Source organism: Lichenostomus cassidix, chromosome 22 (assembly GCF_008360975.1).
Source record: "Lichenostomus cassidix isolate B80296 chromosome 22, HeHo_3.0, whole genome shotgun sequence".
NCBI lineage: Eukaryota > Metazoa > Chordata > Aves > Passeriformes > Meliphagidae > Lichenostomus > Lichenostomus cassidix.
The window spans coordinates 853,100-870,025 of record NC_139502.1 but is presented as its reverse complement, the minus strand read 5'-3'; the positions used below and the strand labels follow the sequence as shown (position 1 = coordinate 870,025).

Below are 16,926 nucleotides of genomic sequence, written 5' to 3'. Positions count from 1 at the left end.
GAATGAATCCTTGGCTCCCCGGCAGAGCTGCACCTCTGGGGATTGGGATTATCAAGGTTGGTTTAGCAGCAAGCTCTGCTCGAGCACAGCAGACATGACTGGACATCTCCAAGGGGCAGCAGCACTGCTGAGGAATTCCAAAAACATCTTCCTGCAAAGCACAGCCAGGGAAAGGCTTTCTGCTCTCTCCATCCCAGCCTGGTTTAACCCATTAAAGGCACAGCAAAGCCCTGGTGAGTGCCCACTGAGGTGTGCAGTTATTTCTGCAAATTCAGGGCTTGCAATTTCTTCATTAAATTATATGAGATTTCTCCTTATCTCCAGTTGGTGACTGCATTGGAATCACGAGTGAAAAAAGCTGCAGGATCCTTCCATATATATTTTACATCTGTTTATAAGTGTAAATATATGTGTAAAAGAGATGCTGGGTTAAAACAGGTACAAAAGTGGTAAATCAAACACTTCCCTTTGCAGTTCTCATTATTCAAGAGCAAGGGAGAGCAGTGGACCAGAAACAAAACTTACAAAGCCCAGGACATGTTCTGTGCCATTTGCTGAGCAGCAGCAATCAGAGATCAAAATTCTGAACAGATAAAAAAGCAAAACCAACCTCCCTACCATTCACACACTGAGAAAGTTCCACCTTTGCACAGATTTAAGGAGGGAAAAGAAAAATTGACCTTGCTTCAAGGCATAAATCGACCTCCAATGGATAAGGATTTCTCTTGCAAGCAGGTCTTAATTAAGAAGTGCACAAAATCACTTTGCAACATCATTGTTCGTGATAGCCACTATTGGAGTTATTAAATTAAAGTGCTAAAGCTCCTAATCACAGCCTGAGCAACCAGGGAAGGGCTCAGGCCATCCACCAGGAGTTTGCCATTCCCACCAGTGCAGGTCACACCCACACTGCCCAGAGATGCTCCCTGTGCACAATTATTGGGACAATTACTCCGTGAAGCATCAGCAGCTTTCATGATTCACCAGGAAATTCGGAGAAGGAAGGACAAAGACACTGAGAACTCAGCTAATGCCACCAGAAAAGGTCACAGAGGAAGCTGAGATCACAGGCAGTGTCAGGATTATCTCTCTTCCATCTCTATTTCAGTTTTGGTTTTTTATAAAAAGGAAAGTCTGTGGAAACTTGAAGCTTAATACTTAGAGGTAGATGCTCATCTCCATCAACAGCACCACCCTTGGAGCCTCAGTCTTTGAGTCTAAAGCTGGCTGTGAACCTCACACTTGATCCCACACTTTGATTGAGTGAGGAATGAGATGCACAGCATCATCTGCGGGTTCAGAGAGGCTCTGGAAAGGGATTTGTGACAGAGGCAGTGAACAGCTCTGCTGAAATTCTGCAGAAATTGTCTCTGCTCAGGTGGAACAGAAGCAGCTGGGGAGGATCCTGTGCCCAGTGCCAGCTCTGGCTCTGGCCCTGCTGCACACAACGTCTGAATGCATTTCACCCAAATTCTCCCTGTTCTGAGGAATTTACTGCTCTCCGTGGGAGAGCCACTGAAAACATGTTTGGGGAAAAAGCCCCAATAACAATCCCACCAACAATAACCTCTCCAAACCATTTAACAGTTGGGAAAAGCTTAACAAATTATTTTTTCCCACCTCCTTCTCTTGCCAGCAGCTCCTCAGAGGATATAAACTTTCCATGAGCACCTTCTGTAGACTGACTACAAGCAATGCTTTCTTCTTTTTCTTTTTTTTAATACCCCCAGCAAATAATTCTAAAAAGCTGTGCCCACAGTGGGATGCAATTTATTCCTCAGGCTTACGCCTCACACCATTTAATTACACCACAGGAGTAAATTCCCTCTTAATGGCAGCTGACAACTGCTGACCTTTGCATCACAATTTCTCCCAAACTTTTGAGAGGCACCCAGATTTCCTAAAGGTAATGCTAAGCTGTTATTTAGATGATAAAAACGATGGTGCTGCATAATTGTTTTCATGAGATCATCCCAGTGAGATCCTGATGCATTATTTACATTCCTGCATGGCCAAATCACTGTGGAACTGTAATATGAGTAATAAAACAATATAATCCTGATGTTCCTGTCCTGGGCAAACTGCAGAGTGAAGGAAGCATTTCCAGCACATTGTTAATGTTAAAAGCATATTTTCAATTTTCATTGAAGTCAGTCTTTTGTAAAACACATTAATCATCCATCACAGGCGTCAGAGTATCCAAGGGAACCCTGAGCTGGGATGTCATTCTGGCTGCCCAGAGCACAACAAAGCAAAATCCATCATTAGCTTCTAGGAAGAATGAGACAAATGCATAAATCAGAGAGGATGAGGATGGAGGAGCAAGTGGTGACTAAACGTGGCAAGAGCAGCCCTGGATTCCAGAGTTATTCCTCGTCTGCCTCACACCCAAAGCCAGGTGATTACAGGAACAGATGTAGAGCTCTGCAAAGCCAATGAATCAATGCACAGTTAAATTACACAGCCCGTGAAAATCAATGGGAGCACAAGATGTAACACCAGGATATAAAAATCCTGCAAACAATAAATAAAGCAGAGCCATATTTAGGGACTGCCTTGTTATTTATCTGAAGCAGGGCTTGGGCACGTTGCTCACACCTGAGCAAACCACTGTCCAAAAATGAAAGCTCACAATGCTGCTGCCCACATCTCCCATTTTCCCCTGAAATGCCAAATAGCCTCAAATTTACAGCAATTTCCTCTCGACACCTCAGAGTTCCTGCTTGCAGCACCCTGCCTTGTTGCTGCTCCCCAGAGAGGCTCCTGCAGGATAACAACCAATTCCCTCAGGATCAGTGCTGAGGGACTGAGAACCCTGGCAATCAAATCAGCCCATCTCACCCAAATGCTGCACCCACTTCAGGTGTGACATCGCCAGCATTTCACAGTTATTGTTTTAAATCCTGCTTTTTCTTCACTCCTGTTTTTTTTCAAGACAAAGGAAGAGAAAGGGAGCTGCAGTCAAATTAATGTGTATTTATAGCAGGCATTGATTGCACTATTTATTCCTGCTCTTTCTGGCATCTCAAATCAGAGCCCCTGTCCTTAAGGGGCTCAATTTCCTCCTCCCTGATCATCTGGAACGTTTTCCTGAACTCTCTGAGCATCTCCATGGTCACACTGATTGGGGTGGGACATCTCCTCTCCACTCACCTCCACCCCTGTCAGGCTCTCTGTGCTCCTCAAGAAGCCAGGAGCTTCCTGCAGGACATTTGACAGGATTTTATGGTGTTCTTTAAGAAGGGAAGGTTCAGAGCCATCTCTCCCCATCCCACGGGGAATGGCCAGCAGGAGGTTCAGGGCTCCTGGGTAATTCCCAGCTCAGCTGTGAAATGCAGATTAAAGCCACATCAGACCCCTCTCCCTGTCCCTGTCCCACAGACACTCCTTTCCCAGCAGCTCAGAAGCCTCAGGAATGCTGTCAGATCAGGACCAATGGTTCAGCAGCTCTGGCTCAGCCCTGCTCAGGGCTGGGACAGTGACACGATGGTGGCAGGAGCTGCACAGCCCCAGCCAGGGCAGCAGAGGAGAATCCCAGCTTCCTTTGGCTCCCAAGCCTGGCCCAGCAGTATTTGTATAGCCGAGGGCTGGAGCTCAGCAGGGACTGTTCCTTTGTCCCTCAGCTCCCACCCCAAACTCCCCCATTCCCAAGGTGCTCTCCCCACGCACAGCAGAGCTCCTGGAGCCTCTCCTCATTATCCTTTCATCAGCTGCAGGGCTCCAGGCTTGTTTGTGTTACAGCTCCTGGTGTTCAGGTAACACTTACCCCCAAGCTTTCATAAAAATTTCAGGGCTGCTATTATTTTTAACCTCTGCCAGAGGCAAATCTTCCAGGAGGAAGAAGCTCTGGGAGGCACTGAGCTCCTCCTGGCAAACAAACTCCACGTCCTTGGCAGGGCACAAACCACCAGGGACAAAAGAGCAAACCAGTTCCCCCTGCCAGTGCCACCAGGGCAGAACTTTGGGTCAGTGGTGACCAACACAGACCTACCAAAATCAACTTCTGAGGAGAAAAAGGACAGCAAAATGAACCAACTGCCCACGTGACAGTGGGATGTTTTTATCCATCCTGGGTTAATACCTCCTGCTCCTGTTATGAGCTACACTCAAATCCTCCAAATTCATCATTTAATTCCAATTGCCCTGCAGAAATAGTAGGTTCTTTTGAAAACTCAATTTGAAAGATCATTAAAACATACAAAAGACTTTATCTGTTGGGGGAAAAAAAAAGCCCTGTATACAGGGGAGGGGGGAGAGGAGATCTCACACATGGAAAATGACAGCATTTTCTACCTGAACCTCTTCAGCTGGAGTTGCTAAGTAACCATGACACACCACTGTGCATTCTCTGCAGCCTCTGGTCTGAGCCTGACAGGTTGATTAATTCTTCTGAGTGCCAAACCTGCACTGTGAATGTTTTAAATACCTCAGCATTTACCTGGACAGGAAGGGAAGGGGTTTGGGAAGGAGGAGCAACAAAACAACAAAAAAAGAAAACTTACAAACAAAACCCCAAACCAATCTATAATTTATAAATTAAGTTTTATTGCCAGGCTGCCATATTTAGACAGGAAACCAAACTCCACTTCCACAGAAGGTGGTGATTTATGAAGTGGTTTCTCCCTCTAATATCTGTGCCTCCCACACCAGTAAATCCATTTCTCCAGCCTCCAGACGATGCACATTTAATTATGGATCCTGTGTGTCAATGTTTGTAAAGAGACAGTGAAAGAAAAGCCTCCACTGTCACTGCCTCGCCCTCTGAGGATCCACATTTCCATTGAGGAAGTGTGAAGAAGTGCCAGAAATCCCTGTTCAGTGCTCACCTGGAGAACCCTCTGCAGTTCTGGTTACACTTCCAGGGTTCCCCACTCCCTGGGACAGCTGAGCTGACATTCATTAACCCAGAGTGCAATAATCATTTGGTGATTATTCACCATCACTGCCTCAGCTCAGGGAGAGCCAGAGCTCCCAGTGTGACTCCACAGCTTAAAGCAATCCTGGCTGGAAGCAAAGGTGATTCACAAACCCAAAGTTCTGCTCACTAAAGCAGCCAGGACCACAGAATGGTCTGAGAGCTCCTACCTCGTGTTTCCCAAAGAAACCCTCGAGTTCCTCCCAAACCACCAGTAACCAAACCAGAATCCCCTTTTTGTTCCCACTGTAATGCAATTGTGTTGTGTTTGCTAAGTGAGATTTGACCTGATTAACTAATTATCACTGCAGATTACCCGTCTTGGAGCAATCAGTCTGTCTGGTCACATTAAATATTTCCTCTTCTAACTCTTTGGGAACTTTTTGGCAGACCAGAGGCTCCACTCGAGGTCCCTGCCCATGGCCAGGAGCCACCAGGGCACAGTGCCACCCTGCTGTGACCTTTGGTGTTCAGTGCCTGCTGTGTGTCTGTGTTCTGCTCCTCCCTCTGTCACAAATTCACCTCAGATCTGCACAATAACCCAGGGAAGATATTCTCCCTCCTCGCACTGAGTGCACTGAGAGGTTTCCACGTAATTCATCTAATGCCTTACACTTGTTTTACCTGCCCCCCCCTCGATGTTTTATCCTTGAAAACACAGAGAACATGGCATTAAATCCTCAGCACAGATGCTGCAAATCACCTGAGCTCGGGTGTGTTTTGTGCATCTCCTCGGGGTAATGAAGGAGCTCAGAAAAGAAATAATTCATTTACAGCAGCTGCAGGTAAGAGCCACAAGGTGCCTTTAACTCAGCAGAGCTGGGGCTGCATGCAGGCACTGACTGGGAGAGCTGAACACGCTGCAGTGCTGGGCTGCTGTAATGGTAAATTAATTAATCAAAAGATAATTAAACATCCCGGACATACTTGTGTTCAATAAGTGGGACATGCCTGGTTCTCCTCCACGTGAATTCCTCCTGATGAAGCACTTTCTGCTGCACCACAGAAATAAAGCTGAGTCTCCTGGTGATTCAGTGCAGATCCAGCAATTAATTCCTCTTCTCTGAGATTTTGTTTCAGAAGTTCAGTTTCGCGAAGGAAAAAAAACCTTAATTTAAATCTCTGTGTGATAACTGATAATGATTTTATTTCACTCCCACTGGGGCAGGATGGGAAGTGTATTTTAGGACAAACCCAGAGTAGTTAATCCAACTACCTTCCATGCTTAAAGGAAAGTTGCAGATGAAGGGGGGATGGATGATCCCTCTTTATCCCACTTCACCTCCACATAAAACAGCTTTTTCTGTGGTCCTGGTCACTGCAAAGCTCTCACAGTTTCTGTCCTGGATGGGACACTCTTCTGGCTGCCTCCACTGTTTTAACAGTTCCTAGGGACACCTTTTCCTTTTTTCTGGATTAAACTCAGTATTAGTTGCAAACCAGCAAAGTGTAACTGGAGAGAGTCTTAGCCCAGGAAAGTTTATGATCAGAACAGGCAGACAGATGGAAATGGATCCAAACCAGGTGGGTGAGGCAAAGGGAGGAAAAAGGAGCAAAGGAACAGGGGTTTGTCACCTGCTGCTCATCGTTTTCCTCTTGTTTCGGGAGGAGAGATCCCATTCTGGGAGTAGCTGGGCTGCTCTGCCAGATCAGATTCTTTAATTTGTATCAACAGTTCCTCTGTGGCTGGATTTCCTAACTACTGACATCCCCACAACAATTAAATCAGGAACATCTTGCAGGACTGCTCAGAATTATTCATTTCAAGGCAGCTGTTTCTTCTGATACTTTTCCTGGTGTTTAATGAGAAAATTCCCCTCAAAGCAGCAGCACTGGGATGAGGAGACAAACCCACCTGCACCACATTCAGTTCTGTGCCCCATTTTCCTCGATATCCCCTGTAAAGACACACAAACTGTAACTGAAAACATTCACAAACTGTGTCCAGAATGGCAATGAAGGCAACCACAGGATTTTGAAAGCAATCACAGGACTTTTTCATCAAACACTGGATGCAAACCAAGTGCTGATTCTGCTGCTGTCTGTGAGAAGCACCTTTGCTGAAGCCTGTGCCAGGCTCTGGGACATGAGCTGGGGAACAGGGGTTAAGGGGTTAAAGGGCACAGACAGGGCTGGACAGCCTCAGCAGAGCCCTGGGAACCCCAGAGAAAACCAATCCTTCATCCCTGCAGCTCCCCAGCACTGCCCTCCATCCATGGCAGGTTTGGCTGGCCGGAGCATCCCTGGCATTCCGGGTAAAACAATCACAGCTCATCCATCACTGCTGCTTCCCTCCCCTCAGCTACAGCCCTGGATTTAATTTGTAACTGGGATGCTCTGCTGTTGTTTCATCAGTGTTTATTAACAATGTCTTCTAATTGACCTGGCTCCAAATTCAGAGCTGCAATCACATGGTGTCCTCCTCTCTAACCATTCCTGTTTCTGAATATCAGGATCTGCCATTCCCTCAGGTCCCACAAACTCTGATACATCTGCAATCCTTTTAGCAAACGACACCCTTCCAGACTGAACATTCAAAAAGAAAAACTATTTTCAGTTCCAACAGAAAAAAAAGGAAAAAGAAAGAAAAGAAAAGGCAGAGAAAAATAAAAGGTATTGCTCTAATCCAAGGAAATGTGTGCAGCTGGATCAACATTTCTATCAAAAAAATAAAAAGCTAAACTAGAGTAAAAAGCCTTGCCTTGCGCTAAATTTATGTAAATAACAAAGGGAGGAGAATGAATATTCATGTACCACGTGCTGCTTAATGGACTCGTGCTGTATGATCCAGGAGCTCTGCCCTGAGCTGGGATGGACAGAGCTCAGGATGGACAGAGCTGGGATGGACAGAGCCAGGGATGGACAGAACTAGGGATGGACAGAGCTGGGATGGACAGAGCCAGGGATGGACAGAGCCAGGGATGGACAGAGCTGGGATGGACAGAGCTGGGATGGACAGAGCTGGGATGGACAGAGCTCAGGATGGACAGAGCTGGGATGGACAGAGCCTGGGATGGACAGAGCTGGGATGGACAGAGCCAGGGATGGACAGAGCCTGGGATGGACAGAGCTGGGATGGACAGAGCCAGGGATGGACAGAGCCTGGGATGGACAGAGCTGGGATGGACAGAGCCAGGGATGGACAGAGCTGGGATGGACAGAACTTGGGATGGACAGAGCCAGGGATGGACAGAGCTGGGATGGACAGAGCTGGGATGGACAGAGCTGGGATGGACAGAACCAGGGATGGACAGAGCTGGGATGGACAGAGCTGGGATGGACAGAGCTGGGATGGACAGAACCAGGGATGGACAGAGCTGGGATGGACAGAGCCTGGGATGGACAGAGCTCAGGATGGACAGAACCAGAGATGGACAGAGCTGGGATGGACAGAGCTGGGATGGACAGAGCCAGCACTGCAGAGCTCTGGCTCAGGGTTTCAGCTCAGTCTGGTCACTACAGGGACCATAAATTATTCTCTTCTTTCCACAAGAAATAAGGCAGCAAAACAGGGAGCCTCGTGTTTATAATCAGAGCAGCCACAAAAGGCCACAGGAGCCACAAAAAGAACCTGAATTTCAGCTGGCTAATCACAAAAATATTCCGAGTGCTCAACAGCCCTGATTATCAGGACAAGTGCTAATACACAAGCAGGCTCAATTAACCCTAATTAGTTCGGAGTCATGCTACAAAAGCCTTAATTAGCAGTTACTGAATGGAGCGAGGAACGTAAATAACATTTGGTTGTGAGCTGTGCTTAAGAACCTCCTGGTGGATAGAGAGGGGGAAAGGGAATGAACCTTTCCTGTGTGGACAGAGGAGCTGCTGCAGCTGGTGCTGTAAATATTGACCTGACTTTGGGCACAGAACACTAAAGGTCTGCAAGGTGCCACCTAGAAACTTGTTCTGAGGGGTTTATTTTTACAATTTGCTATAGGAACTCGCATTGAAACAGCGACTCAAATCAGGCTCTTCAGCATCTCCCAAGAGTTTTCTTTAGTTTTGCCCTTTAGAAGTTCTGAACATGTTTCTTTCCTGTAAGAGAATATTGCAGTTTTAAAGTTTTCCAGTGCAGAAAGAAAATCTGTTTCACCTTCTCAGCTGGTCCCCCTCACTGTGGTGAGGAGTTGTGCCCTGGGCAAGGCTCCTCTCAGCATTTCTGCTGTTCAGAGGTTCCTTACAGCCCTCCTCAGCTCCCACTGCACAGATGGCTGTGTGGAAATGGCTTCAAACACACATTAACTCCATAGCTGAGACCCTCAAGTGACACCCAGCTCCAGATTCCTCTGCTTGAGTTTTTACAATCAGGAGTCTTCTGATTCTTCCCACAGAATCTCAAACATTATCATCAAGGACAACATCAAAACACAGAGCTGGGATTTTCCTGCTGGTCTCAATTCCCCTGTGCTTGTTTCAGGCTGGAATTAACGAGCTCAGGCTCTAAACATGAAATTTGTGTGACTCTGGGTGACCTTGGGCTCAGATTCCCAGGCTGTAAGGAGTGATCTCTGTTCTCTCAGCACCTCTCCCCTTGCCACCCTCTGCAAGGGGAAAAGCCTCTTACCTGATAAACATCTCCCAGTTCTGCAGACAGTTCAAGGCTTTGCCTTTCCCCTCTCTCCTGTGACTGAGCTTTATGGGATCAGAAATGACCCACTTAACGTTTGGTGTAACTTGACTTATAAATTTTTAAACCAGACACAAATTTTATACCTGTTTTCATTTCATGGGCACCCATAAAAAAAAAAAACTTCTGTGATGTTAATGCAACTTCAGACATGACTGAGATGTGCTGTGCTGCCTGCTCTGCACATTTACATTTTATATGCTCAGGAGCAGTAGATTAAAATAGCTCAGGAAAAAAAAATTCCACTGTAAAAAAATACAAACAACATTCTATCATTACCTGCAATAACACATTCTATCATTAACTGCATCCTGCAATCAAAAGTAAATTAAAAGTTAGTGCTGCCCATTCTGAGACAAGGTGCAGTTAAACAGAAGCGCCAGTAATTCTATATATTTACTTGATATAACAGAAGTACATAAGACTAGAAGTCTGGGAATCTTGATTAATTCCCAGAGTCTGTCTTTCATTACTTGGCACAATCAGAGTGGTCTCTGCAGGTCACAATTCCATTTGGCACAGAAACTGCAGAGCACAGAGCAGAACTACCAGAGGCAGTTCCTCAGACTGATGCAGATCTCTCCATCAGCACAGCTCCATTCCATAAGCTCCACGCAGTGAAAAAGTTGTACAAAAGGCATTTGAAAATCATCCTGGCGCTCCAAGATAAATCTGCGTGTTCTTAAGTTCAAATCCTCCTGGCACTGGTATTAAAGGAGAATTAGGTTTGCATTAATTGGAGCTTGAAAGATGCTCTGATAATGTTATTACAGTGAAAATGCAATTACGTGTAAGGATGTTTGAACAGTGGAATATTTTCCGTTCCAGTTTGATTTGTAACACTTACAAACATGCAATACATTGTTGAGAATATATTAAAGTAAATCCATGCTCGTTTACTGCACTGAACCCTCCTGGTTCAGACACTGCACCTCCTTGTAGAGATCATTAAAGGACTGCAGGAATTACCAAGGACACCCTCTGGGATTCTTCCTTTGCTTCTCTTTTGCTGCTGCAGAGCTGCAGAGCCCAAAGCTCCCAGCCCAGGAGTTTCCATGGGTTCAGGAGGACAGGAGAAGGTGCAGGGGGACAGGAGTTGTGTCACAGCCAGGAACAGCCAAACCACACCTTCCCCATGCAGAATTTTCTGCTGTTTCACCTCAGGTGCTCCAGTTAAACCCCAGGCCAACCTCTAGTGTACACATTCAGCTTAAACTGATGGCTTAACTGGGTTCCTCTTAAGTTAAATCAAAATAAGCTTCAGGTAAAATGTCGATGGAGGTATTTGTCAGGTTAATTAACTGCCTCTAATCACGTCTCATTGTGTGAGCAGGTAACACCTCCAACCACTCCATCTAACCCCACTAAAGCTTCTCACCCCCAGCAGCTCCTGATCAGCCCAGCCGAGCTTTTCTGAGCACTTTGGGCAGCTGGGAGCACCAGAGACAGCCAGAGCCTCCCCAGAGTCTGTCTGTGCTCTGGCAGGACATTTGTGCAACTCTGCACACCAAGGATTCCTCAGCCCCAGGAATTCCCCAGGAATAAGGATTCCTCTTATCCCATTTCCATGGAAGTTCCACACTTTGCAGGAGCCCAAGCAGGGATCATCTCCACACTGCTCCAAGCTGCTTCTCCCCCTCCATTAATAAAGGGTAACTTAAACACCTCTGCAAGGACAGGGATTTATGGTGGAAGTAAACAGGAGTTGCAGTTATTCCTTTCAGTGACAACCAAAACATTCATTTATTACATTGGGGACTGCTGGGATTTTATTGGGAAAGTCACAGCACAACTGTGGGGACACAACCCACAGGGAAAAACAACTTCAGAAAATCTCTCTGCCACGAGGAAAACACCTTGGAGGTCAGTTTGCAGCAAAAAGCCACTTGGCAGGAATTCCAGCCTTGAGCAAACCTAAATCCTGGGCTGAGAGCAGCCCTGAGTCCAGCAGCTCAGCTGAGCCTCCCTGCAGGTTCCTCTGTTCCCATCTTGCAGTTGAGTGGAGCTCTTCCACAGCCCTATCAGGCCAGCAGCCTAACGAGCCTCTTCCAAGGGGATTCATAATTAATGAACATGTGAGGTGGTGTCAGCTCTAATGATCTCTGACTTCCTCGATCTCTATTTATTTTCCAAGGCCTTCCCTGTTCAGTGGCTGCTGTCATCCCACTCCAGCCCCAGTTTACAAATGGGATGTGACAGGAGGAAATGGAGCCTGCAGTGACTCTCTCACTGTGCAGCTCCTCAGCTGCACGGCAGGAAAACCTGAGAGAACCCAAAAATGTGTCCTGTTCCCTCCCTGAGCCCAAACCTGGGCAAGCCTGCTTGGTTCAGACTCCTAAGCCCTGGAAAATAAAACTCCATTTACAGGTACAGAGAGGTGTCCTCCTAATAAAGCCCTCTGAGGGGTTTTCCTAAAAAGATCTACATTGCTTTTCCTTTCTTTTTGGGTTTGAAGAGATTAGAACACATGAAATAAAAATGTACAGCTCAGGTGGTCAGCCTGGGGTTTTCTTTTCCCTACTATCTTTTTTTTTTATCCTCAAAGATAATCAAAATGCTCCCCCTTACACAAATCAAGAAACGAGAGAAATTTAGGGTGACTCTGGAAACAACACAAGGCTTTCCCACTCCAGTCAGAAAACTGGAAAAACAACAAAAACCTCAACAAGGAGGACAAAGTAACTCTGCTTTTGTGAGCAATAAACAGTCAATACCTGAGCACACACAGCTTTCAAAAGAGACAATTACACACCACGAGCCCTAAGCCAGGCAGGGAAACCAAAGCCCAACTGCTGCTCCTTGAGCTCTGAAGCAGCTCCTTGTTATGCCCTGGAAAGGCAGCACCGAGGGCTGAGCTGCCAGGAGCCTCCCAGGCCCTGGAAGGGAATGCTCATTAAAGCACCCTGGCAGGACACAGTGCCTCCAAGCAGATCTGCTTCCTGCAGGATGAATGCAGCAGCAGCACGGAATTGATTCCAGCAGGGCTTGAAGTGAAGATTGAGGAGCTCCTGGGCTGGGCAGAGCAGCAGCTTCCACTTGATGTGGAGAAGAAAATCCCTCTTGCTGGTCTCTGAAGGAACACACAGAAGGATGTTGGACATGATCTGGCTGAAAAACAGAGGGGAAACTGGGGAGGAAAATCCCTTTACTGTGGGAGAGGCAGTGAAGGACAAGGGGTGATCATTGCCTTGGGGTTATGAACTGAGGGTTGCTGTCCCTGGACAGTCCTGGGGCTCTGAGGAGTCCCACACTTGTCTCAGCTTCCCAATGAGCTCAGCTCAGACACTCAATTGACAAGTTTCCCTCTGGTTCCTGATTTACCTGCTCACAGACACTCAGCTTTGCATTCCAAGTCCTGAAATCATCCTGACAACCTGAGTTCTGGAGATAAACAGAGATAACTGGCTGGATCCTGCTCAAGGGTTTGTAGCAGGATGTCCAAGGAAAGGCACCTGGACACCCCATGAGAAATGGAAGCTTTCTGCCCTGTTTCTGTTACTCCCCAGCAATCCCAGATCACTGAGGTGTCACAGGGACAGAGCTGAAGATACACATTTGCCTGAAGGTCCTCAAGCAGCAGCAGCTTTGGGATGTGCTGAGCTTTAACCAGGAGGTTATCCAGAGGTTCTGGTGAAGATTTCCCAACCCCAGAGGGAAATGAGGAGTCACTCTGGCAGTTCAGGGTTCAAGGATGAGGATTTGCACTTGTGAGCAAGGGGTGCAGAGCTGCCCACGGGCATCCCAGGGCTCTGCAGGAAGATCTCTGGCACTCCCAGCACACACACACTGGAATTCTTCCTGCAAAAAGAGCCCTGACTGGAGCAGGTACTCACAAAACCCATCACATCTCACTAAACAACCTCATTCTACCACCTCATCAGCTCATTAAAGCTCGTGATTATTAATTATTTATGCCATTAGTACCCATTATTATTTCAGGGTGTACTCAGGCTTTAACAACAGATCAAGGAGAATTTTAAGCTCTCAGCATCAGGATTTTTTTAGTTTGTCTTCAGCAAAATAATTGGGGGAAAAAAAACCCCTCTTTGACACCAAATCAACAAAGAGGGGTGAATTTCAGAACTATGTAGAAATTATTGTTGATTCTTAAAAACACAGGTACTCCTTCTTTTGGTCTTCCTGTTATTAATTCTGAATAGGAATTAACAGACTGAGAAAATGAAAAATAAATGGTTTTTTCCTCTCTGTGCCAGTACCAACCCCTGCTCTGCTGGTGCCAGTGGCAGTGCCACGGCCAGGGAGCAGCCCTGCTGCCCAGCCCCAGGAAAAACACAGAGAAACTCTTGCTGTGCAGCTTTACCAGCAGCCCCAGTGCCTCCTTTAGCAGGAGCTTTGCTCACCCAGCAGCTGCCACACCAAAACCACATCCCAGCCCCTTGAGGTGACAAACAAAGGAGGAATAACTCAGGACAGGATTTCCATAGCAGAAATGCACTCATCTGCAAGAGCACATCCAGTAGTTGTGGTAAGCAAAAGAAGGTGGAATTAAGGATCTTTCAGGGCCTCTTGGGGCTCCAGGAGCACAATCCATCCTCACACACGAGCTCAGCTCCCAGTCTGCTCTGTCTCATATTGCTCAGGCTGGTTCTCACTTTCTCCCCTGGAAGCTCCAGGAATGGATTTCCCATTCCATCCAAGGACACCCATTATTGCAGTTTGTGAGCTCCTCGTGCTTCACTCCTCACAAGCAGCCTGCTCCTTTCCTCCAGGCACCTTCACTTCCAATTTCCAGCCAGAGAGCCCAAATGAAAATCCCTATCAGTGTGGGGAGCATTTGGAGCTGGGCTATTGATTTATGCCTTGGGTGAGGAGGTTAATTAAATGGGAATTTTAAGCCAACAACATGATTAGGGGAGTGAGGAAACCTGAATTCATGAATACTTCCAGGGCTGCTAAAACCATTTAAAGAGGATAAGTGGAAAAGCCCTGCCTGTTATTGGCACTGGGTTCATGAGGGTCTGGAGACCACAGGGAGCAAAGGGGAGTCTTGGGCTCTGCAGACCAGCTGGGGGTGTTTGTGTGGATGTTGGCATCAGCCCTGAATGGAAAACTTGATGGAAACTGCTCTTACCAATTCCTGCTTTTTCCTCCTTTTTCCCTTTCCACAGCTGGTTCTGGGAATCTGTGAACCATTGGTGTGCAAAGCCTGAACCTCTCGTTGAGGTGCTGCTGAATCACTGAGAGATCCCAGAGCTGCCAAACCCTCAGCAAAGCTGGGGGAGCTGCTTTTGCCTGGTTAGTTCAGAAGGAATTCTGTTCAGATGTTTTCTTTCCACGTACAAGCACCTGTGGCAATGATTCTGGTAATTTGTTTGGATTTTTTTTGCTCCTGTACTCTTCCCTCTCCTCAGTTTAATCTGTTTTCTTGTTGGATTTTCACAGAAACCATACAAGAATTTGCTCACACAATCAAGCAGGAAATTCTGATTATTTTTGACACAGCAAGAAAGCAGCAAACAGAAAAATAGCTGGAGGTGGGAGAGGGCTGAAATGTGTATAGCAGCTGCCACAGAGGTGCATTTTGAGTTATACAACCTCAGCTCACACCATCCACTCTGCCCATCTCCTGGAAAATGTCTTTCTTTCCACAAAAACCTCCTGCAGGCTGTGCAGCCTGTCCTTGTCTGTTCCTCTCCATCCCTCCAGTGCTGGGAACACTGTCTGTTTGTTCAGAGGCCCAGTCTGTTTATTTTTGCAGTACAATTCAAAGTTCTGGGCATTTTCTCCATGCCATGAATGCTGTAGAAAATATGGGAGTTGAGTAGCAGTGAGTTAATGAGACTTATCCTTTTTGTGTTTGTTTTTTGTTGGGCCCTTTTTATTAAAAAAAAATCAACTTTGCAGTTCATTAACTTTAAAAAAAAAACTTCCAACAAATTATTTCAGATAACCCCTTGCTCTATTTTCTGCAGTCAAGATTTGAGCTAAAATAACGAATTAGGAATCAAAACACCAACTGTTAATGCAAGATGAAGAGATGCCCAGATTGCTCTGGTGACAGAAGTGGCCACAGGCTGTCTGCAAGGGCAGCAGCTCATCATATGTTTTTGGGTTTTGCTTTCCATGCAGGATGCTGCAAACAGTGGGGGAAGTTTCCATCAGCTCCTGGGTTGGAGAGTCCATCTGGGCAGGAATTCATCAGGAGCCTGCTGGTGACAGCATCATATGGATGAGTTCAGTGGTGGGAATGCAGGGCAGGCTGAAAGCACTGGGAAGCACAAACACACAGCAGAGCAGAAACAGAACACCCCAAACCAGGCAAATTAACCAAAATATCATACTGAGGCTTGCTCTCGTTTCCTTGGTGCCTACAAACTCCAGCAGAACAAAATACAAATAATTCTCATTTTGAGGTGTTTCTAACACTGACTCTGTCCTCATATCCTGTAGATTTTCATCCCCAATTACAGAAACAAATTACACAAAGACACTTGCACTGCAAGAAGGAAAACAAGTGGGAATTGATGAAGTGCTGCAGGTGTAATTTGACCTGCAGGATCCAGGGGATGCTGCTGCCCCAGGTTCAGGGGGTCAGTGCATTCAGACCCCTCTGACAGAGCCTTGCAGAACAATCCATTTGTACACACTGAACGATTCTATCCCATTTCCACAGAGATTTCTGAATTCTCTCCCCAACCCCCTCAGGGTGGCACAGACCTGGCTGGAGCCTGCAGGGGCAATGCCAGAGCCTCTGCTGCTGCTGCCAGGGTGGAACTCTGCTCCAGGTGAGATCTCTGAGTCCTTCTGTCCGAAGCAGAGGAACAGCCAGGAGGGTTCCAGCTTCCCTCCATGGCAGCAGCAGCTCTCACAGCCACTGTCAAACCCAGGAGCTTTAATTTCCCAGCATATTTATTTATTCAACTGACTATCATAAAATGCCCGTCACCCTGGCAACCAGGCATTTATTTACAACTCTGGGAGCTCAGAATGGCACCAGGATACTGACATGGAGAGGAACGTTCTGGGAAATGGCTGTCACGGCTCTCCTCTCACAGAAGGGACGCCGAAAGAGGAGCAGGAGGGGGGAGGCACAGAAGACAGAGCATCACAGGGGAGAGTCTGAGGCAGTTCAGTGCTTCTGCCCACCGTAGGTGTCTGTTATTTCTATTTCTGAGCGTTGGAAACCATCTGCAGTTAATTAGGAACGAGCTCCTCCATGCCATGGGCTCCAGCAGGTGTGATGGGGATGGAGAGCACTGCAGGGATCCCAGCTGGAGCAGGAGGCAAAATCCCACCCAGAGCTCTCTCTGCAGGGCCTCAGCTGCTGATCAGGGCAGGACTGGTTCACTCTGCAGAACCTGGGCAGGACAATCCACTTGTTCCTTCTGGACCAAACTTAAACCTCCCTTTATCCAACTTACGG

General features: G+C 46.9%; 1 long non-coding RNA gene across 2 annotated transcripts; it reads left to right on the top strand.

The window, feature by feature from the left end:
• The first annotated feature begins 14,476 nt into the window (after positions 1 to 14,476).
• Positions 14,477 to 16,926, top strand: LOC146427973 (uncharacterized). 2 transcript variants are annotated; one of them, XR_014856218.1, is made up of 3 exons: positions 14,477 to 14,574; positions 14,672 to 14,866; positions 15,633 to 16,926. It is a non-coding gene; the product is annotated as an uncharacterized LOC146427973 (long non-coding RNA). The 2 variants fall into 2 exon arrangements; XR_014856219.1 differs by lacking the exon at positions 15,633 to 16,926 and adding an exon at positions 14,946 to 15,564.